Source organism: Geotrypetes seraphini, chromosome 4 (genome assembly GCF_902459505.1).
Source record: "Geotrypetes seraphini chromosome 4, aGeoSer1.1, whole genome shotgun sequence".
Lineage (NCBI taxonomy): Eukaryota > Metazoa > Chordata > Amphibia > Gymnophiona > Dermophiidae > Geotrypetes > Geotrypetes seraphini.
In genome coordinates this window covers 73,188,410-73,211,380 of record NC_047087.1, presented here as the reverse complement: position 1 = coordinate 73,211,380, position 22,971 = coordinate 73,188,410, and positions in this window count along the sequence as shown.

The window sequence follows — 22,971 nt, the reverse complement described above, 5'->3', positions numbered from 1 at the left end:
GGGAGGTGGGCCAACCTAGACTTATTCATATTACAAGTATAACCAAAAGTCTAGAGGGATCACCCATTCGGAATTTATACATTTGGACAGACCAAGTCAAAACAGGTATAAGTTCCGAATAGGGGCTGCTAAGCTAATCGTGGCTGCCGTAATCAGCTTAACAGCCCCGGCAACCTGCCCACCTTCTACCACAATGATCGTGGCAGGCGAGATGCCTTATCTCTCCTGCCACTATCGCAATGCCCCCCGAACAGCTGCGAACTGGCAGGAGGAAGCCCAGGCCCTCCTGCCGAGGACACAGCCTTCCTGCCGAAGATGGCCCCCCCGCAACCCTCTCCATATAACCCTACCACCACCCCGGACCATCACCACCACCCTGGACCCCTCAAACTAACCGTAATGTTGGCCTGCCCCTTCCCAGTGCATTGTGGAATGCATCAGGGAGGGTCCTAGGGCCTGGAATTGGCCCAGTTTCCTTAGGCCCCTCCTATGGGCGGGCCTTAGGCGCCTGGGACAATAATGCCATTATTGTCGAGGTTGGGGGCTGTCTTTGGCAGGAGGGCCTGGGATCCCTCCTGCCGGTGTTGTCAGAGGGGGGGGGGGGGTTCACGGGGTTTATGGAGGGTGTGTAGTGACTTTTGGGACAACCTGTATATTTATGGGGAATACTTAGGAGGGTGGTTTGTAAAGTTTGGTACAAAAACAAGTTAAACAAATATTTAAAGAAAAAAAACCTGTCTCAATAAAGTCTCCATCGCGGCCTGTACATTTAGTCCAACTAGTGTCTAGTTTTTCCATCCTATCAGAAAAATAGGTTTTGTCAATTTAAAAACAAAAATTGTATTTTTGTTTAATTTGTTTTGTTACTGAACTTTTCAAAACACCCTCATACATCTGACTACATTTTTGGCTACTAGGAGGGTTTCTGTGATGGGACGGCAGGTGGAGCTGCTCAAAGGGAATTGTCTGTTCCCTACATGTAGCTATTAATTTTCTTCTGAAATAAACTTTCTTTTTGCCTTCTTTGATAATATTGGGTCCCCTCTAATAGTGAACTAGAGTAATATTTGTTTTATATTGAACAAAAAGTATTGTTGCATTTCCTTATTATATTTCTGGTTTCTGTCCAGGCTTTACTGGATTGTATTATTTGAAAATTCATAAATATATATATACTATACTAGTTGTTTAGCCTGTTACATTAACGGGTGCTAGAAGCCCTTCTCCCTTACTTTTACCTCCTCCCTGTCCAGCAGCACCCCCCCCCCATTCCCTGCTTCCCCTATATAGCAGTAGCCCTTCTCCTTTTATCTCCCTCTGTCCAGTAGCACCCCCCATTCCCTGCTCCCCCTGTCCAGCAGTAGCCTTTCTCCCGTACTTGTACCTTCCCCACTGTCCATTAGGAACCCTTCCCTTATCTGTAAAGCATGCAGCCTTACATTTTAGAAGTCCCCATCCCATTCCCTGTGCAGCAGGGCAGCAGCATTTATTTTATTTTCTGGCCAGCTCCCTTGCCAAATTTTAAAGCGGCAGGCAGCGGGCTCCTCACTCGATCCCCACTTACAGCGGACCCGCACTCGCGGTCTGGTTGGCTCCCTTGCTAGAGCTTTTCGCGGTGGCGGCTTCTCTTGGGCTGCTCCTAGGGCTGGCTCCCATGAAAATGTTGTGTTGGTGTTCGGGGCTGCGGAGGCGGCTTCTCTCCGGAGGCCTTGTCTCTGCTGTTGTGACGTCGGAGGGGTTTCCGATGCTGGTGCGGCTCTTGGGGGGGAGGCTTCCGCCACGGCATTTTCATGGGAGCCAGCCTTCGGGGAGGCTTTGGATATGGGGCCAGTTGCGGGAGGAGCCGCCACCGTGGGAGGCTTTGGTGGGAGAGCCAGCTGGACGCATGGACCGAGCAGCCCGGGCCCCGGCCACCCTCAGAGGGGTCCTCTGAGCCCCGGGAAGAGATGCAGCGGGGCGACTTGTCCGGTGGGTAGAAGGGGCGGATTTTAACCCTCCATTCGCCGCTCCCCCTTCCTCGCTCGCTCCTCCTCCATTTGCCGGGAAGGACTAAAGATCTTTGTAAGCGCGCATGCGCACTCTTGTGGCCACATCCCGACAGATCAGATCTCAGGGAACACGGCTTAAGAGTGCGCATGCGCGCTTAGCGTTTTATTATTATAGATATTTTAAAGATACATTAAACAATAATGGTCCCCCTTAGAAGTTTAGAATAGTGATTTTCAAAAGGGTTTCTCATTTAGGGGCCCTTTTTACTATGCTATATTAGGCACAAATGTGTACCTAGCACAGTAAGAAATGGAGTACTGCAGGATACATTCAGGCATCCTGCAGTAAGTGTGACATCTGCATCTATTCAAAATGTTTTCATTTCATTTTGATGTAGTGTGACATGAATTACATTACATTACATTGGTGTCTTCTATCCCGCCAATACCTTTCAGTTCTAGGCGGTTTACAACAAGAGTTGGCCTGGGCATTTCCAGGGAGAATACATGGTTAATAGATGTAGTATGCATCGGGATCTATGGAGGGTAGATCAGGTTTAGTTAGATCATTTGCCAAATTTCCTGAATAAAAAGGTTTTAAGTTCTTTCCTGAATGTTTTATATTTGGGCGTCATAGTAAGCAGATTGGAAAGGTGGCAGTCTAGTTTCGCTGCTCTGGTGGCTAATAGTCCGTCATATATTTTTTTGCTTTGTATACCTTTGATTGGGGGATGGGTAAAGTGTGCATGTGTTCTCCATGGTCTGGATATGTTTTTCCTGTTTAGGTGGTTGCTCAGATAGTTTGGTTCGTTTCCATTTAGGGCTTTGAATAGGGTGCAGTAGAATTTGTATTGTATGCGTGCTTGCACTGGGAGCCAGTGTGAATCTCGGAAGGCGGTGGTAATGTGGTCATATTTTTTTCAGCGAGTAAATCAGTCTAAGAGCTGTATTTTGGACTGTTTGTAATTGTTTTAGCATGTTGATTGGGCATGACAGGTATAGGATGTTACAGTAGTCCAGGAGTCCTAGGATTAGCGCTTGTACCAAGAGTTTGAATTGTTCGTTGTTGAAGTATTTTCAGATTTGCCTTAGGTTGCGAATGCCTTCTGGATCATTTTGCTGATTTGAAGTTGCATGCTTGAACCTTTGCTAATCAGTTATCACATCTACATTGCTGCACATTGATCTTCTAAATCTATAAAAAGCACCAAAAATTGTGTTCATAATTTTGGTCATACTAATAAATTGAACACATTTAATTGAATAATGAGCCAATTAGTGCTACAAAGGTGCACTAAGGGGCTCATAATCGAAAGAGAAAAACGTCCAAAAGCCGGCCTAAGTCAGGGGTGGGAAATTTCATGGTGACACCAGGAAGTTCTTCTTCACCGAAAGAGTGGTCGATCGTTGGAATGAACTTCCGCTTCAAGTGATTCAGGCCAGCAGCGTGCCGGATTTTAAAAGGAAATGGGATACACGTGTGGGATCTGTAGGGAAGTAAAAAAATGTAGAGGGGATACACATGTGGTATCTCTAGGGGGGTAAATTCAAGGGGCTGGGGTTGTTAGAGTGGGCAGACTAGATGGGCTATAGCCCTTTTCTGCCGTCATCTTCTATGTTTCTATGTAAGTCGGCACTTGGACGAACATTTCTCAAAATTGTCCAAGCGCCGATAATAAAACCGGGTTTTGGACGTATTTAAAAATGACCTAGGCCTTCATAGTGCCGCTCAACATTCAAAGCTAAACGGGGCATTTCGGGAGGCGTGTCGAAGGCGGGAGTTGGGCGGGACATGGGCCGGCTTAGACTTAGTCGTACAGCATGTATAACCGAAAGTTTTACAACAGAGCCTAGACGGAACTTGGACGTTGTGACTTAGACCACCCCATAAAAATTTTATTCACAACTTTCAATTTCAGCCTCCAGACCATCATCACTTGGCCGCCTGGCATAGGAAAGCCTAGTTGTTCAGCACAGAGGCAGCTTAAGTCGTCTTGGGGGTGGGTTAGGGACCCATAGAGAGAAGGACCCATGCCCATAAGCCCCTGTAATCACTGCATTGATACTGAAACATGTGCACTGCCCTATACACCCCCAAAACCCTTTTTTACTGGCATATAAGTGGCTCCTGCAGCAATATGGACTATTGGGGTGGTAGATAAGTGGGTCTAGGGGATTATGGAGGTGGTTTGGGGGGCTCACCATGACCTATAAGGGAGCTGTAGGGAGGAGAAGCCATGGCACCCTTTTTGTGAAGTTCACAGCAGTGCCCTGTAAGGTACCCCACTATTTAGGTGCCATGTCTGGTTTTCAGTCCATCACTCTCCCACGTCCAACAGGGCTTGTTCTAGGCGTTTTGGACTTGGATGGGAAGTTGGATGGAAATATGGTATAAAGATAGACGATTTAGCAGCTTGGACGATCAGATCAGCAGGACGTATAATTAGATGATTTTCGAAAGTAAAAAAAAGTTAGACGTGTCTTTCGAAAATGTGTCTTAGGCTCTTTTTAACTCTGGACGACTTGCGAGATGGACGTAAACGGAGTTAGACGTCCCTTTCGATTATGCCCCTCCACGCGTTTTAGTGTGGATTTAGCACACACTAAATCAACATGTGCGCTAACAGCTAATGCATCCATAGGATAACATGCACGTGTTAGCATTTAGCGTGTGTTTAGCACGCATTAATATTTAACGCATGCTAAAAAGCTTAGCGCACCTTTGTAAAAGAGGGGTTGTGTTTCCTGGTCATAAGCATTATACTAGAAACCACCCCTAACTTTAAGCACAGCTTATACAATAACATTTTTTTGGACGCACTGATATTGTGGGCATCATATATAGAATTTAGCCTAACTGGTAGCACATGGCTACCACGTGAGCCATTACTGTCTATAAAATGGGTGGTGGTAAGTACTCATTCGGTAATAAAAAAAATTTAAAAACCTTGAACAAATGGCATCATTAGCACATAAAAAATAAATAGAACCAAGAGAGGCTGTTAAATAAATCTATATCCACATAGCACAACCTCAAGAGTATAGGATAACAAGTCCAAGTGTTACTCTTAAGGGAGAAAAGACCTCAGTGTCTAATAGGGAAAATCAAAGCAACCCATATAGACAGGCTAGTTGCAAATATCACTTGCAGCCAGCAGACACATCCTCGGTCAAAAACTCCCAAAAAGTTGAGGACACAATTTCACAGTGAATTTCAACAGTCTTAATTCTAAGTCTCAAAAAGTTTTCAAAAAAACACTTATCTGAAAATTGTTGTCTTCTCAATCAAATTGCAAACACAAGAACTTGATCCTGGAGCTTGGAAGCAGGAGAAAATCACTCCATAGGAGACAAATTCAGAGCATAGCAGCTACTAAATATCACCACTAGCACTAGTGGTGATATTTAGTAGCTGCTATGCTCTGAGTTTGTCTCCTATGGAGTGATTTTCTCCTGCTTCCAAGCTTCAATAAAAAAAAAAATGTAGGTTTAACATGGGGCTTAGATGAAGTTGCTGCATGATGTCTTTTTTTCCCCCAGCATTGAGCACTTGAAGCACTTGAAGCATTGAGCTCCCTGGGTGAAACAGTTTATGATAAACTGGATGCCCTTTAGGGAGTGGGCAACCAGTGCCTATCTATCATAAAGCAACAAGTACCAGACTACTGATTACCATGGATTGACTCTGTAGATAAGGGCTGCAGAGTACAATTCTGGAGGGTTACAAAGCAGTCGGGTTTTCAGAGTATTCCTACAAAACAGTCACTTTAGCCCTGGTTTGTATATTATTTCCAGTTTAGTACAAACACCATTTCTTCTGTCAGCCACTCACTTTAGCAGGTTTTAGTTCAACTCCATTTGCTCACAGCCTGGAGTTACTGAATAATCCTCTTCCATCTCATAGGAAGTAAGGCTGTCTTCCATTTCTATAACATCTGGACAAACAGAAAAAATCTCCTCAGAAACCTCCCTATCTTGTGTTCCTACCTGCTCCTGCTGCAGTAGTATTTGGCTGTAGAGGTCTGAATTAGAGAGCTGTATGGGAACGGGGATAACAGAAATGCCGCAGGGACCCTTCCAGGTCATGGGGATCCCTTGGGGATGCCCCCTCAGGTCATAGGGATCCCGTGAGATCCCCTTCATGGTCTCGGGGATCCCATGGGGTTGGAGGCAGCTTGCGCCGAGAGGCTCGTTTTCTTTTCTTGCCTGCAGCATGCCACATGTAGCCGACCTTGAAGTCTTCCTCCGATGTCAGAGCTGACGTTGGAGTGAAGGCTTCACGTCAGACACATGCAGCGTGTAGGGCCCGCTGCTCTGCGAAGAAATGCAGCTTGAAGGCAGGAAGATACAGTCTTGCAGGAGGGGGCAGAAAAGGAGGGAGGGAGCGAGTGGGCATGTGCGCGTTGCAGCAAGAAGGAAGCGCGTTATAAGGGAGTATAAAAAGGAGATTGTACCTTGAAAAGAAAAGCACATAAAAATTATAGGAACAGCGCATAAAAAGTGTTTCCTTTTGATTTTAATAAAATGGCAGCCTCATTTTGAAACTGCTGTCCTCTGGACTCGAACATAGGAGGCAAACACGGGACACAGAAGAGGGTAAGGGAGTGTGGTTTTGGACATAGAAGGCATGAACTTGGGATGGAGGAAGGGAAGGAAAGAGATGCTGAGGTGGGGGAAGGAATAGAAAGGGAGAATTGGGCATGGGTGTGCCAGTGAGAGGAAAAGAAAGATGGTCGTGTACACGGGGAATGAACATAAGAACATAAGAATTGCTGCTGCTGGGTCAGACCAGTGACCAGCAGTCCGCTCACGTGGCGGCCCTTAGGTCAAAGACCAGTGCCTTGAGTCTAGCCTTACCTGCGTACGTTCTGGTTCAGCAGGAACTTGTCTAACTTTGTCTTGAATCCCTGGAATGTATTTTCGCCTATAACAGCCTCCATAAGAGGCTGGGTGAAGAAAACTTCCTTAAGTTTGTACAGAATCTATCCCCTTTTAACTTTAGAGAGTGCCCTCTCGTTCTCTCTACCTTGGAGAGGGTGAACAACCTGTCTTTATCTACTAAGCCTATAATAAATCTATACCCTTCTATACTAAGTCTATACCCTTCATTATCTTGAATGTTTTGATCATGTCCCCTCTCAGTCTCCTCTTTTCAAGGGAGAAGAGGCCCAGTTTCTCTAATTTCTCACTATACGGCAACTCTTCCCTTAACCATTTTAGTTGCTCTTTTCTGGATCCTCTCGAGTAGTACCGTGTTCTGCTTCATGTACGGCGATACTGGATGCAGTATTCCAGGTGGGGGCATACCATGGCCTGGTATAGCAGCATGATAACCTTCTCCAATCTGTGATTGACTGCAGCCAATCACAGATTGGTGTGACCAGGCAGGAGGCACAAAGATTGCGCTCTTGTGTTGTGCGTTGCACTTCTAAGACAAAGGCAGCTGTCCAGGAGACCACGCTGGACCACCACCACTAAAAATGTACCAGGGAGGAGGGGACACACAGTCCCCTCCATAAGATACCCCCTTTTCCACCCTATTTTGGGGGTGGAAAGAGTGCGTCTTATGGTCCAAAAAATACGGTATGCTCTTATATGTGAGTAACTCATTCATTTATATTAGAGTTATGTATCAAAAAGTGTTAGTATAAAAATGAGAACCAATTAACTAATACTACTAATTTCTAAATGTTTACTTTTAATAGAATGCATAAAAAGAAATTTTTCTATAGGCAGATGTCATCAGAAAGAAAGAAAATAAGAACAAAACACTAAAATACACAGCCCATAATATTCAATTCTAAAAATAAATAAATAAACATCTGGCTGGAAAGAGGATGCTATTTTTGGTAAGTCATTCAAATATTTCCATGACTACTTTAATACGGTTTGACTCATTGAGAGGAAAAGCAATTGTCAGTCATTCAATATGTATGGAAATAAGATGGAAAGTATGTTACAAAAAGGAAATGTCCTCGTCTCTAAACCTCGGTGCTCTGTGACTAAGGGGTAAATTCTCTATTACTGCGTCTATTTTATGAGTGCTTTAGGCATCTGATGTAAGTGAATAATTACGGAGTTAAGGGTTTTAATTAATGTTAATTGGGAAATAAACGACACATAGACGTCTCTAAGACGTAGTTGATGGACTGACGTCTATAGAAAGCATAGTCCCGTCTCCAGCTCTGGATGTGGGCGTTCCGTGGGCGTGCCAAATGGGGACGCTAGATGAGCGCTACCTGAGCGAGCAACTGCGTCTAAATATCATGTATTATGTAGATGTAAGAAACCCTGGTCTAACTTGGATTTCAATGCCGTTTCAACTATCGTAATTGCGGCTCTTTGTTAGACGCGAGGCAGACGTCCGCTGTGTTTTTTTCATCAATAATTCCAATAGTGAGTATGAATAGGTAATTTTCATCTTTTCTCTGTCCTAATAAATATAATGACACCATAACAATGGAACACATTATATTGCATGGATAACAAACCACATTTCTGCCCAAACAATAATATAATTTACACATGGCTTTTACAACCCCCTTTTTTTCTCAACAAACAGCACTGCAATCGGCTCTCTTTTGAAAGCAAAGAAAAAACAGCACACATTTTCAGCACTTAAAAAGAGAATAAACAGATACACACCTTAACATTCAGCTTCCCTCATTGCAAAATGGAGGTCTTCAGTTGCACAAAACTGACCTCATTGTGACCTCATCAATCTGCACCTTCAAAGTAGTATGCCACAATTAAAAGATGTGCTGGGTGTAGAACTCACAACCTCTGTATGTTAGAAGCACAGGCTCCTAACACATAGGTTCCTAACACATTAATTGTGGCATACTACTTTGAAGGTGCAGATTGATGAGGTCACAATGAGGTCAGTTTTGTGCAACTGAAGACCTCCATTTTGCAATGAGGGAAGCTGAATGTTTTAGTGTGTATCTGTTTATTCTCTTTTTAAGTGCTGATAATGTGTGCTGATTTTTCTTTGCTTTCAAAAGAGAGCCGATTGCAGTGCTGTTAGAGGGCTTGGACAGGTGTTGAAGAATGATCCAGTTAGGGGGGGATGTTTTTGGTGGGGGAGGGTGTTCAGCATGAGAGAGAACAGGTTGCATTAAATATTAGACAATGGCTGCACATAATAAAAGCTGAAGCAAAATATTGATATGTAAAGACAAGGCTAAAGAATTACCAGTGTTCTGGCTGAGAAATGAATATAAACTATTTGCTAACCTTACTCAAGACTTGAACCCCCTGAAGTATGGAAGATGAAAAGCAATGCCTTAAAGCATAGAGCTATAGAGGTAACTTTGTTTAAAACATAGAGCTTCGTATCAAAGCTTAGAGATGTGAAGGAAATGACTACAACGTCACTACAGCTTTATATGGCAAAACGACATCCAATGCACTTCCAATTAGATTTGAATCCTAATGGTGCCTATGACGTCAGCCGCTAATTAGGCGTGCCTAGTATATAGAAAGCTTTAGCACAGCCATTTTTCCTATGTGAGTTGGTGTTTATGGTGTTCCATTTCCTCAATGATGAAACTTTGTGCTATAACTTGCCTGTTCTCCTTTATACTCCCTTCTGCCTTTGACACTCCTCCCCACCCCCATTATCTGTATTTCTTTAGTTTATGGATTTTTCTGGGTGTTGGTGTGAGGGATTGTTGAGGACTTAGGTTTTGTGTTAAGTGTGGAGGGGAATCAATTGTTAGGGAAAAGAAGGGGCCAGGCCAGGTTACACAAAGATGCCCACACCCACCACTCTCCCTGCTTTCATAATGTCATGGTCTGCCCCACCTCCATTTTCCATATCTGCAACTCTCCATGCAAGAAATTTGATTTCCGTTTTGGAACCATGTTGTAAGGTGAAGACATTTTTTCAGGCTACTTGTAGAACACGTTCAAACACACCCCCATAGAACACCCAATGAGGTGTGATGGGCGTGGTTAGGAAGTGGGCCAAGGGACCGCGCCCGAACGGCGCCCAATAGGCATAGAGAAAGTTTTCCCGCCATGCTGACGTCAGACGCTACATAGGCGTGCATGGGTATAAGAAGGTCCAGGTGAGCAGTGTTTCTTTTCTATTCTGTCCTATTGCTTATGCAAATGTTTGAGACTTTACTCTGACTTAGTCTTTTACATTTTTTTTCCTATCTCTGCCTCCCATTTCTCTCTATTCCACAGAGCCATTAACAAGCTACATGTCATTCTAATATGTTGTTTTATCTTTTCTAGAAGCAGCTCAGATAGTAAGTCCAGGTGAGAATGATATTTTGTAAGCTACTTAGGTGTCCTTATGATAGAACTAAAGAAACCAACCAGCAAAAACTGACTTCTCTTTATGGGCTTTCATTGTGTGCTATTGTTTATAATAGTTATTTTATTTCTGATATCTCTTATTCTCCATTCCACAGGGCTGACAAAAATGACTGAGAAGACTGATAAAGACCATGCTGATAGAAATTTTGCTGGTAGAAATATGGATATGTAAGTAAAATGGATGTGTTCATACATCTGAGAGGGTTTACTCATAGAGCTAAAGTTAATTCTTTGTAGAATCAAATTACAGGCAAGTTAAAATCAGGTGAGGAATGGTTCTGTGTACTAACTCATTGATAAGAATAGGTCGGGTGTGTTGGGGGGGAACACTGCCATTCAGTGGACATCCAATCAGTGTACATGGTTCAGGTGGAAAACTCCTAATGAGTGGCTAATGGCTGCCATTTTTAATAAGGAGTCTAAAGGTATGTTAGCAGCTCTGTTACTTCTAGGTGTGTGTTCTGCCACAACTTCAGTGTTAAATTTGGAGACATAGGTCTTTGTTAACAGTTTCTCTCTATTCTTAATTTCAGGTTAACTCTGCTCATCACCTATGTGTTTGCCAGAGAGAGACCAGACAAGCAGCTCAGCACACCAGCTTGCACCTAGCCAAACAGTTGTAGGTGAGAATGATATATGGTAACCTTTATTTGCTTACTCTACTATTCTTCACTTGAGTCACTCTTCTGATGAGTGAAATAAATGTTCACAAAGCTAACATGTTTCACATTTCTATTGTTCTCTTCACACAGGTATCCTTGATGACTTTCAGGAACAATAGTAAATTGATAATGTTGGCCTCATAGAACACCATGGCAAGCATTCCTGCTGTTATATGCACACAAACATTTTGTTTTCAGTTAGTCTATTCCCTCACATGAGTTCTAAACAGTAGCAGTGGAGGATTACAGGTGATATTACCCACACCATCAGCGAGTTAAGGCTATTGCTTTAACAACTATACCACGGTGACATCTAAGCAGCTCAACATAAATGAGGTTAACACATTGCTTCAGGGAAGGGAGGACAGATATGGACCTTGGGGGTTGAACCCCCTGTTTGTGAACCTTGTGTAAACCAGCTTCTACTCTTTTCTGTTTTCAGGTGTCTTAGACAGGCAACTGAAGTATTGTCAGATGGAGTTTTGTATTACTGAGAGCAGTGCAGCTGTGAGCATCTTTGTGGTTTCCACACCTGCTTAACCAAAATAGTGCAGCTCAAGAACCAGGAGGATAGATTGAGGTATGTGGCCTTTACTTCCATCACCTTCCGTGAAAGGAAGAAAAACCCACATGTCTCATTTGGATTCTCCTGGTGTGGAGCCAACTCTTACTAGCAGTAACCCTATTCCTCAACAACAAATCTACCACAGTGACTTAGATTCTCTTCCTTATGTAGCCATTTACTTTGGAACAGGGACTGGCTTACTTTGCACATCATAGCTGAGATGTCGTCATCTACCTACAGTTGCATATACCCTTGCATTCACTTGCTTCTTTCCTAGATTCTGCAATGATTTGACATCAGAGTGGCTAGCAGGTAATAGAATGAATGACAGACCCCAATAAAGATTGTCAAACTTTCTATATGTCACCTTGTTGTTATATTGAAAAGGGCCCATTCAGCAGTCCCTCCTGAACCCCTATCTACCTTGGACTCTGTCCACTAAACTGCTGATGCTACAAGGTTAAAACCACACAGGAAAGTTTAAACTATAAAAAAAATTTTTATTCAAATAGAAAACTTTTTTTAAAATTTAAACTTTAGAACAAAATAACTATTTACATAACACATAACGCAGGGAAAGAGGGTGGGTGCCCCCCAGGAGCAGCTTGAGCTACCTCAGGCGAGGGGGGCGGAAGAGGTGCAGTTATTGAGAGGGTGTATGGCTGCTGGCACCATGCCCTCTTTCGGCTACCAGCCGCAAGAGGGCATGTTCCATCCTCTCAACACACCCTCTCAATAACTGCACCTCTTCCAAGAGGGCAGAGTAGGGCTCTATCTCCCTGACCACCCCCTCCTGAGGCTGGTCGGGCTGCTCCTGGGGGGGAACAGCAAGGAAAGGGGGTGGGATGGGAACAGGAAGGGCAGGAGAGTGAGGGGAAGGGCTATGGGTGGGGGAAGGGGAAGGTCCAACAGGGGATGGTGGTGGTGGTCCTGGAGGTAGTGGTGGGGCAGGCGGTGGGGGTCCAAGGGGCAGTGGTGGGGCAGACAGTCCAGGGGGCAGTGGTGGGGCAGGCGGTGGAGGTCCAGGGGGCAGTGGTGGAGGTCCAGGGGGCAGTGGTGGGGCAGGCGGTGTGGGTGGTCCTGAGGGCTGCCAGGCCTCCTCCTCCTCCTCCTCCTCTTCCATCTCCTCTTCCTCCTCCTCCTCCGCCGAGGACCAGGATGGGGCTCCCTCCATTAGTTGCGGGGCCTCCTGAGGGGGTGCCTGCGCTGCTGCTTGACAATATGTCCACAACACTTTTGAACATGACATTCTTTACTACGTTATTTTCTTCAAATGCTAATAACAGGATGCAAAGCACCTACTCCACTGTAAACATCAAAATGTAGCGTAAGTAAGTGAGGCAAGTAGAACACCATAACACCATTGTGACATGATATCACAATAGCAGCTTTACTGCAGATTTTATGATTAAGAATGGTTTACAGCTACTCAAGCATTTTCATCTATTTATTCTGGTAGGCTGATCACAAAGAAACACACGCTGGACTCATTACTCACCGGCTTCAGCGCGCAATTCCTCCCTCACCCCTTCAAGGAAGGCCCGCTCCTGGCGCCTCAGCAGCCGCCCCCTTTTCCTGAGATCCTCAACCTGGATAATAGAGAGAGAGAGAAAGAACAGAGAGGGAGGGATATGATGAGTGCCATCTAGCACTGTGGCATAACATGTTTACTTAAGTATTGACCTCTATAAGCACATAAAAATGGAGTACGCTGCCCTCCAAGAGCCCCTATCCGCTTTGCTGCCTGCCTCCACCCCCTTCTGCCACATGTTTTACATGAATTTATTCACATACTCCAGCATTTTCCCCTTTCTGTGCTGGAGGCATCGCTATCTCTCTACTGTACCTAGGACAGTGGGGGGGGGGGTGTGAGGTGACATGGCCAGCATCACAAGGAGGAGTGTGGGATTGAACTCACAACCCCAGGGTGCTGAGGCTGTAGCCTATCAGCACTGCCCCACATTACAGCATGTCCTGGTGAGCTTACAATCATGCAGCAGGGGCAATAAAATAGTTTGGTCAGAAGGAGCAGCGTGGCTTGAAACCCCTGACGTCAGGGTACTGACGCTGTCACTTTAAACGTCATGCCACTATCTCCCTAGACCAGCAGATTGATACAGGAAAGTTGAAGGTATTTGAAATGACATAGCAGCACTTTAATATATTTGTTTTCCTTTGGCAAAGTTGATTTCAAGATGTTTCTATTACAAATGCGAAGCTTGTGACCCAAAAATTAGTTGTATGCATGTTGTGAATGGAATAGATGCCTTCTAGGAGCTGAATTTGTCATTTGAAATCCTACTACTGCTCCTTTGGGATATGCTTTAATTTCAGTATTCAATGTAAAAGATTTATTATGCACAATTGTAGTTTTTAAAAGGAATCAAAATTTACCCACAAAAACATGAACAATTTGATTGAGACAGGTTTCCATCATTACATTTTACATGATTATTTGTGAGGGCCTGACTTGGAATACTTACTTCCCTGGGACATGAGGCTCTTCTGTTATACCGCCGGGTCAGGCGGGTCCAGGAGTCCCTGAACTGCAAGTATGACCTGCGATGGCCTGCCACTCTGAAATAGTGGTGCTCATGCACTAAAAAGAGCCTGGCCTGCAGCCTGGAGTCTTCAGTGGTGAAGTTTGGCTGTCTCCTGGCTGCCATTTTAGGAGAAATAACTGCGTATGAAAAACGGGCGATTCTATGACATCACAACGCAAAAAAACGCGATGACGTGTTTGTGCCGCTTGGGGGTGCTTTCAGCGGCCGCTCCGCGCTACATCAACACTGTAGATTACATCCTAAATCACGCCGATATCGCTGTTATACAAAAAAGTACAGCAGAACGCTTAGAAGCTTACCATGTAAACCTAATGAAACTTCACCTCCCCCAAACACTATGACAAATTATAAATGAAATAAATGAAGATTGGGAAGTAGGAGGTTCACATATTTTAGCTTAGCTATGCATGTTTGGGTGGGTGGAAAAAATAATATTATGTCTTTGGTAACCTTAGTCAGGACTTGAACCCCTGACCTTTGGAAGATACATGCAGTGCTTTTAAGCACTGAGCTATGTTGGGGACTTGGGAATGGGAGTCTCCAGAAATGGCTTTAGGTACAAGCTTTGACAAGGGGTAATCATTGCAAGTATCTACAGGTGTATTTGATCTGAGAACACCCAATGAACGTCCAAAACGATTTCAAAATTCTAACGGCTTCTATGACGTCAGATGCTACTTTATGGTTAGGGTTAGGGCTACAGTTAAGTAGCTTGGTAGTTCAGTGAGTAAACGCGCTGAGCTACCAAGGTTGTGAGTTCAACTCCCAGCTTGTCTTTTACTTGATTATAACATGAGGGGTTTATGCTGCAGGAGTGTGTTGTTGGGGTGTTGCAGGGGTGTCTAGGATGATAGAGAACAGTCACTTGCATTTTCAACAATGCATTTGAATTTCTTAAGACGAAACCTTAGTGAGCCAGGGAAGGAAGGTCACCGCAGCCTCGCGCCTCAGATGAAAAGGTTAATTTTTTAGAGACTGTGTAAGCTGATCTGGGACAGTCTTCAGCGACTCGGAGCCCTCCTCCCGGCTAGGCAGAAGGAGGAGGCTTTGGCGGTGGTGGTTTTGGTGGTGAGTGAGGGCGGGAGGGGGGAGTCGCCTGGCTGCTGCATCTGCACTCCTGCTGGCCAAAGACCTACTGATCACAGAGCAGAGATCACAGAAGCACGCAGGTATGTGCGCATGCGCGGCTAGGGTTTTATTATATAGGATATACACCTATCGCATCTCATTTTCATCACAAACACATTAGCGAGACTATACACAATACATTACAAAGTTGAGCTTGGGTTTGATAAAATAAACAGCATAATTTTGACTCTATTACATTTATTGAACCATACTTAAGAATATGGGTGTTGTATCCATGACAACGGTGCTTTACACCATTGAGCTACCAATCTTTTGCCTCAACTGACTGTGATATGATAGCTAAGTAGAGGATACTTTAGCACATCACTAAGGTATGCTATGACAGGGGAACCAGAGACACAGGTGTAGGTCAGTGAGTAAAAGCACTATATCGATCATCTGTAGGTTGTGAGTTCAACTCCCGGCTTGTCTTTTACTTGTGGCATACCTACCTTCCAGGTGCACCTTGATGATGTCACAATGAGGTCAGCATTGTGCTGCTTGCTACTTCCTCTTCCTGTGAACTGGAAGCCACATTCAGGTCTAATCTGTGTTTTGATTCTGTTTCTAAGTTGGGCCAGTGTAAGTTATGGGATTTACCTTTGTTCTGAAGAATGAGCTGATTGTTGCAATGTTTTAAGACCAGGAGAGTGTTCTTTCGAGCAAGATATCACTTCTAAACTATCCTCTCTGAAATAATGTCTCTGGGAAATCGAGAGAAAGCTTATTGGATGACTTAGGGTGCCTTTCCTGCCAGTCTTTGTGGAACTTAAACGAAGTTTATAAAAAGTCTATATGGTGTTCAAAGTCCTATCCTTTCCACTTCTAATCGGAGGTGAGTATAACATTTCTGTACAGCTTTCTGTGTAGCATACATCTACCGGTTCCCACCTTCCATACTGATAATGTAATTTCAACACCCACTTGGTACGTTTCATCTTCTAGTTCTCCTTTGAAACATAACATATTTTATTTCCTTGTATTAATGGTAAACTGTACAATTCTGATATCCTAGAGGAAAAAGATACAACACAGCAGTGTTCTCTGTCTGCCATTCCCTACCTCACAGATATTGCTAGATCAACTAATATATAGTTTACAAAATGGTATACTGTGTTTTAGTTATCTTTTTCATCATCCTATACTTACAATGCTGAATGAGTGATAATAAAGAGTATAAAAAAAGTATAATCTTAAAAAAAAAAAAAAAAAAATCGTACCCACGTCTATAACGGGTCCATTGGAGACTTCTTAATGACGGTTCAGACATCTGCTTCTATCTTGCGCGAATAGGTTGTAGGGATGTCTACCGCACACCTAAGTACCGTTTGATTGGCACTTGCGTTTGCCGAACGTCTAAAGCACGCCTAAGTTAGACGTACTAATAGAGAATTTACCCCTAAGTGTATATCTGTGCTGGTGGACTTTCACTCAGTATGTAGTAATAAATAAATAAAAGTATCCTTTTACCAAGCTGCACTAGGATGAAGATAGAAAAATGTGGTGGGGGTTTGACTTGAGAGTAGGGAAGCAAGGAAGGAAAAAAAGTAGTGGGAGGAGCTAAGAGAGTGTATTGTCTGGTTTGTGATATTCGAAGTAGACAGAGAAAGTAGTGAAGTTTAGCTTGATAATAGGAGAGAGAGTGATGGGGGCATGGCTTGGGAGAGAGTGAAAGAAACTGATGGAGTCTTCCTAGGTGAAGGAGAGGGATGGGCAGAAAGAGAGAGAGAGAAAATATGTTCACTGTGATATTTAACTTGTGAAAAGGTTGGAAGAAGAGACTGTGGTACAACCAATTTGGGAGGTAATAGAGAAGGAGATGATTCTTGGGAGAAGATAAGAGAAAATGGCGTGATCTTTCTGGAAAGAGAATAAGATAGTGATTGCATGTATTTTGAGAATACTGTATTACTGCAAAAATAAAAGTTATATAGCATAATGTTGCTTTTCCTGTATAATTTTGTCATTCCCCATGTAACATAATAACATAGCAAATACCAACAGATAAATACCAGAAAAGTCTATCCAGTGTGCCCAATTGGGATGTATGCCTGGGATGTGATCTTTCTTGTGACATTTACCTGGAATTCAGGTGAGATTGTGAGAAAATAAGAAAAAAAAAAACCCACAAAACAGCCTGCGTTTCCCAATGATCCCAATTAACACAAATTAAAACAGAAGCCTTCACTGAACCAGATGATTGAACCAGGGTTTTCCAGGTTTAATGCAATGAAAACCAATATTTTGTGCAATAAACATCAACATAACAATCTGCAAGTATCCATTAATCTCACAGAATTGGAAACTGAGGCACGTTTCAGATAGTTACCACTTGTCATAGGAAACCATGTAAATGCCTAATCAAGACCCGATATCCTGCCTCAGTTCTAGGTTGAACACTCAATACAATGCACCACTTGTGAGAGGAACAGATAGAAATTACAGCTGGAATATTAGAGGAAGCTGCAATGTGTTGTTAATTTAGTTCTTTGCAGAAGTACCTTGGGGTAGAGAGTATCTGATGTAAGTGTAGGTGGAAATGTACAGCAGCTATTATCATATCACACTTCCCACTAAAATGGAGATGAATAGAAATAGGACATTGCCTTTTTTTAAACTCTAATCAATGGTGTTAGTCACTGACAAATTTTGGAAAGTATTTTAACTTCAATTAAGTTATTAAAGGATTTAACTGAAAACTCCTATCGATAGTACATCAGCAGCAAAGCACTAATACTTACAGTACAATAGAAAGGAAAATATTTTTTTTAGAGATACAGCACATCACTGTTAAGTATATGCACATTTGTATGTTTTCTTTTCCATTTTTTAAATTTGATCCCTTTTAAGAACATAAGAATTGCCGCTGCTGGGTCAGACCAGTGGTCCATCGTGCCCAGCAGTCTGCTCCCACGGCGGCCCTTAGGTCAACTGAGTCTAGCCTTGCCTGCGTATGTTCTGGTTCAGCAGGAACTTGTCCAACCTTGTCTTGAATCCCTGGAGGGTGTTTTCCCCTATAACAGCCTCCAGAAGAGCGTTCCAGATTTCTACCACTCTCTGGGTGACAAAGAACTTCCTTACGTTTGTACAGAATCTATCCCCTTTTAACTGTAGAGAGTGCCCTTTCGTTTTCTCTACCTTGGAGAGGGTAAACAACCTGTCTTTATCTACTAAGTCTATTCCCTTCATTATCTTGAATGTTTCGATCATGTCCCTTCTCAGTCTCCTCTTTTCAAGGGAGAAGAGGCCCAGTTTCTCTAATCTCTCTGTACAGCAACTCCTCCTTAACCATTTTAGTCGCTCTTCTCTGGACCCTTACAAGAAGTACTATGTCCTTCTTCATGTACGGCGACCAATGCTGGATGCAGTATTCCAGGTTGGGGCGTACCATGGCCCAGTACAGCGGCATGATAACCTTCTCTGATCTGTTTGTGATCCCCTTCTTAATCATTCCTAGCATTCTGTTTGCCTTTTTTGCCGCCATCGCACATTGCGCAGACGGTTTCATTTACTTGTCTACCAGTACTCTCAAGTCTCTTTCCTGGGGGGTGGTCCCTCCAAGTACTGCACCGGACAACCTGTATTTGTGTATAAGATTTTTGTTACCGACATGCATCACCTTACACTTATCCACGTTAAATCTCATTTCCTTTATCTTTTTTGTTCTTCTGAGCAAACAAAGCAATGAAATCAAAGCCCTTAGTCTGGAATCTCTCTCTCTCCTCCTTCCCTTCCCTGATCTGGCATCTTTTTCCCATTCCCTCCCCCTATCCAGTAACCTGACATTCCTCTCCTTCTTGTGGTCTGGTATCTCTTCTTCTCTCCTTCCCTTTCCTTCTCCTCCTCTTCTTCCCGAACATGGTCTGACATATTTGTCCTCTCCTCTCTTTCCCTTTCCCTTCTCTCCCCTGGAGGTTTGGCATCTCTTTCTTTTCTAACTCCCTATCCCAGCAGTCCAGCATCTCTCTAGTAACCATCACGATCCAGCAGTGACACCCTTGCATTCCCCCCCTCCCCCATCCATGGAATCAGGTAGTTCCTCACTCTTCTTTTTCCTGGCAGCATAAATGAAGTAAACATGCTGCCTTTGGCATCCCAAAAGCTTTTTCTTTGCTACCGCTTCCCACCTTTGCAGGGACAGGAAACAATAGCAGAGGGAAAACTTCTGGACCACTGAAGACAGCGTGTTTATCTTACTCACGCTGCTGGCAGCCTGAAGAATAAAAGAGCAGCTGCTGGGTAAGAGAAACATTGAATCCTACAGGGAGGAATGGAACCCTGGACAGTAGCATGGGCTGTCCCAGAAGGTCTTTACAGACTGCCATTGGCTCATAGACCTTGCAATCAAGACCTAGATGACAGGTTTCAGAAACAGGAGAAAAACGTCCATCTGTCCCATTATGCCACTTGTTGGGTGTTTTTCTCTTTTGAAAATGAGCCCCATAGTATACTACTGATTCAGGAAAAAATATATATTTAATGGTGTTGGAAACCTGTCACAAAATAAAAGAGTTCTAATTAATAATGCCCTATAATCGGAGCATCTCTCTTCCTCTCTGCTCCCTCACCTAGTATCTTTTCAAAATCTTCACTGGCAGCAAGCAGCATCTCCTAGCTGCTGCCAGTGCTGGAGAACTCAGGCTGGTGCAAGCAGCAGATAGGAGATGCCGTTCACTGCTGGTGAAGATTTTGAAAAGGTATGGGGGCTATGTGGCAGGAAAGAGTGTGGGGGAGGAGCACAAGGCTCAGCGATGCTGGGCACCACTGCCTCAGGTGCCTCCTTCCCTTACTACGCCACTGGCTGAACCTTGGATTTATCATTTTTAGACACGCCAGCTGAGGAAGCTGCTGTCTGAATATACAACTAGGTTACTGTTTACTTGGAAATTTTGATGCCATTATCTTAAACAATTCCGCATTAACCAAATAAAAAAAAATACTGCAAAGGGGTAAATGTTCAGGGTTGCCCAATGGTACAGGCCACCTGCAGCTGAACCCTCTTTCCGCACACTGAGATCTGGTACCTCCCTCACCCTCTGCACTCAGCTACTTACCTGCTTCTCAGGTTCATCACCATTATAGCATCAGAGAAAGCACTAAAAGCTGCCTTTTTTCTCCACTGCATCCCATTGCTCTAATGCAACTTCCTGTGGGTGAAAAGTGGCAGAGGAAAGGTTCCTCCAGCCAGACAGGCAATCTTTAGCGTTGTCTCTGACACTGTAGCTGTGGAGGACCCTGCAGTTGGGTAAATAGCTGAGCACAGACTGGGGTTGGAAAAGTGCTGGACTGGGGAAGCGCCGGAACTGGGAAGTACATGTACATTGGGAGGGTCCTCCCGCCCAGGGCCCATTGAGTCCCAGCTACGCCACTAGTATCCACAGACCATTGTTAGCCCAATAGAAAGATAGGACCTACAACTTGTTTGCTATTCTTTTTGTCTACCTATTTAAGTAATGTATCATGGCGACCTCATTACCTTGTGCAAAGTAGATCACTGTGAAACACCCATTGTTAGCCACGCTAATGTTTTATTGACTCATAATTAATTTTCTGGTGACGCTGGATAGTGTATACAATGCAGACGTAGCAAATAAATTGAAGAAACATTCATAAACACTTATCATGAGACAGGCTCCAATTCATTATGTAGAATGTGTTCAGTTTTCATAAAACATCCTTATCTCCGCTCCGTTCCTCTGTACAATGCAGGAAACGTTCATTTTCTGCTGTGTGTGGTAAAGGACTTTTAACAACATTGCTTCTATTCCTGAAAGCTGGGCTGTCAATTTTCTCAGTATGCCTTTTCACATTGCTTAAGGGAGTTTCCTTCACCTCAGAGGAGAACCCGCAGAGAGTTCAAATCATTGTCAGCTCCACGTGTAGGAGTTTTATGTCACCACTAAACACAGCAGTGTTCATGTCCACATCAGTCAGATGTTTTTTTGCCTTGGTGAAACTTCAACAAGAAATACAATAAAAATAAAGAGTCTGTATTTAGACAAAAATCATAGTGCTTCATTGGGCTCCCACAGCATTTCTAATACTCTGTAGATCCTTTAATGACTGCATAGAGTAAAGGGCTTATGCAATAAACTTTCACATGCACGCTAAAGTGACCTGGAAAAATATTAGTCTAAGGACACTAAAATAAAAGGAATAGTGTCTTGACCTTTCACTCTCAGCTCTGAGGATTGCTAAGCAGCTTAAACTCATTGGATCTGTAGCCTATGATGTATTATCAGGCTGGACTTTGTGATTCTTTAAACAACTTTCTTTAATACAAACTTACAGTTCAGTAGATCTGAAGGAATCTTTTTTCTTACAAAATTCATACTCAACCAGCATCTCTTAAGAAATAGGACAAGTCGGGAATGTATTTTTATACACTTTGTGAAGTGGTAATATTATGCTCCAACTTCTCTCTCTAAGCTGTGTTTTGGTTAGCAAAATCTAAAGGTAAAAATCAGAAGGGGAACAGTACTTTATATAGCCATGTGTAGCTCTAAAATGGAGTCAGTTATCTCCTCACACAAGAGCAGCAACTAGCAGAAAGAGGAACTCCAGGCAGCAGGGCATACAGCAGTGCACTCTGGGAGCTTGTCTTAAAGAAACATTCTCACCCCCGGATTCACTAACAGGTGCTTATGTCAGTTGCATCTCAATTATGCGTCATTGCCAGATAGAGAATTATGCCTCAAGCACCCACGTAGGCACAATTCACACAAATATAGGTGTCAGAAATGTAGGACTGGAAAACCATGGCCTATATTTCTGGTGCCTATCTTTGACAGGGGATCCTGACAATAGACCACAGCTTACCATCAGCTGATCATTGCAGAGGAATACCCAATCAGCTGAGAGTCTTAGGCCTTAGGTGCCTGGGCCAATCAGAATCTTAGGCCCTTCCTAGTGCATCCCAGAGTGTACCAGGAAGGGGAAGGTCCACCATTTTGATGAGGTGGACCTGCCAGCAGGAGGAAGTGGGCATCTCTCCTGCTGATTTTCCATCAAAAGTACAAGGGGTGTGTGGAGAAGTGTGTGGGGATGTTGGGCTTGGCAAAGGGTCTCTCTTTGTAGTGGTGGATGGGTAGGAAGGAGGGAGGGATAGAGAGAGGAATCAGGGATCTCTCTGCCAGTTCAGTTAATCGTGGCAGGGGAATCCCCCAATCAGCTGAGCTGGCAGGACTCCATGAAGCTGCGGTTTTGGTGTTCCTCTATTTGATCAGTAGATGGCAAGCTGTGGACTATTGTTGTGATCACTTGGCAACGATAGGTGCCAGAAATGTAGGCAAGGGTTTTCCGGGTCTACATTTTTGGCACCTATCTTTGCGTGAATCATGCATCATAGGCAATAGAGGCCACTTTGGCTACTTTGGTATTCGTCAGCCTAAAGCACCTATATAGGTGCAATTCCAGTGCCTTTTATATAGGCAATGGTAGGTGCTTCAACCTGGCTTTTTTTTTTTTTTTTTTTTGCTGTTTCTAACAATGTTTTTCAATTAACAGGCATTGGTAGGGTACCTATTGGCATCTAAGTTCAGGCGCCAATTTTAGAATTTCCCTGTCGTTGCTTACATACATCTATACACAAATAATCTGCATTCATAAAAGTGAAGGTAGAACAAATGGCAAGAGATTTTTACATCTATAATTCATGACAGAGAGATAAGTGACGAGGACTGAAACTGGGATTAGAAACCCAGGCCGTGGATAGAGTTACAAGGAGAATAAATGTG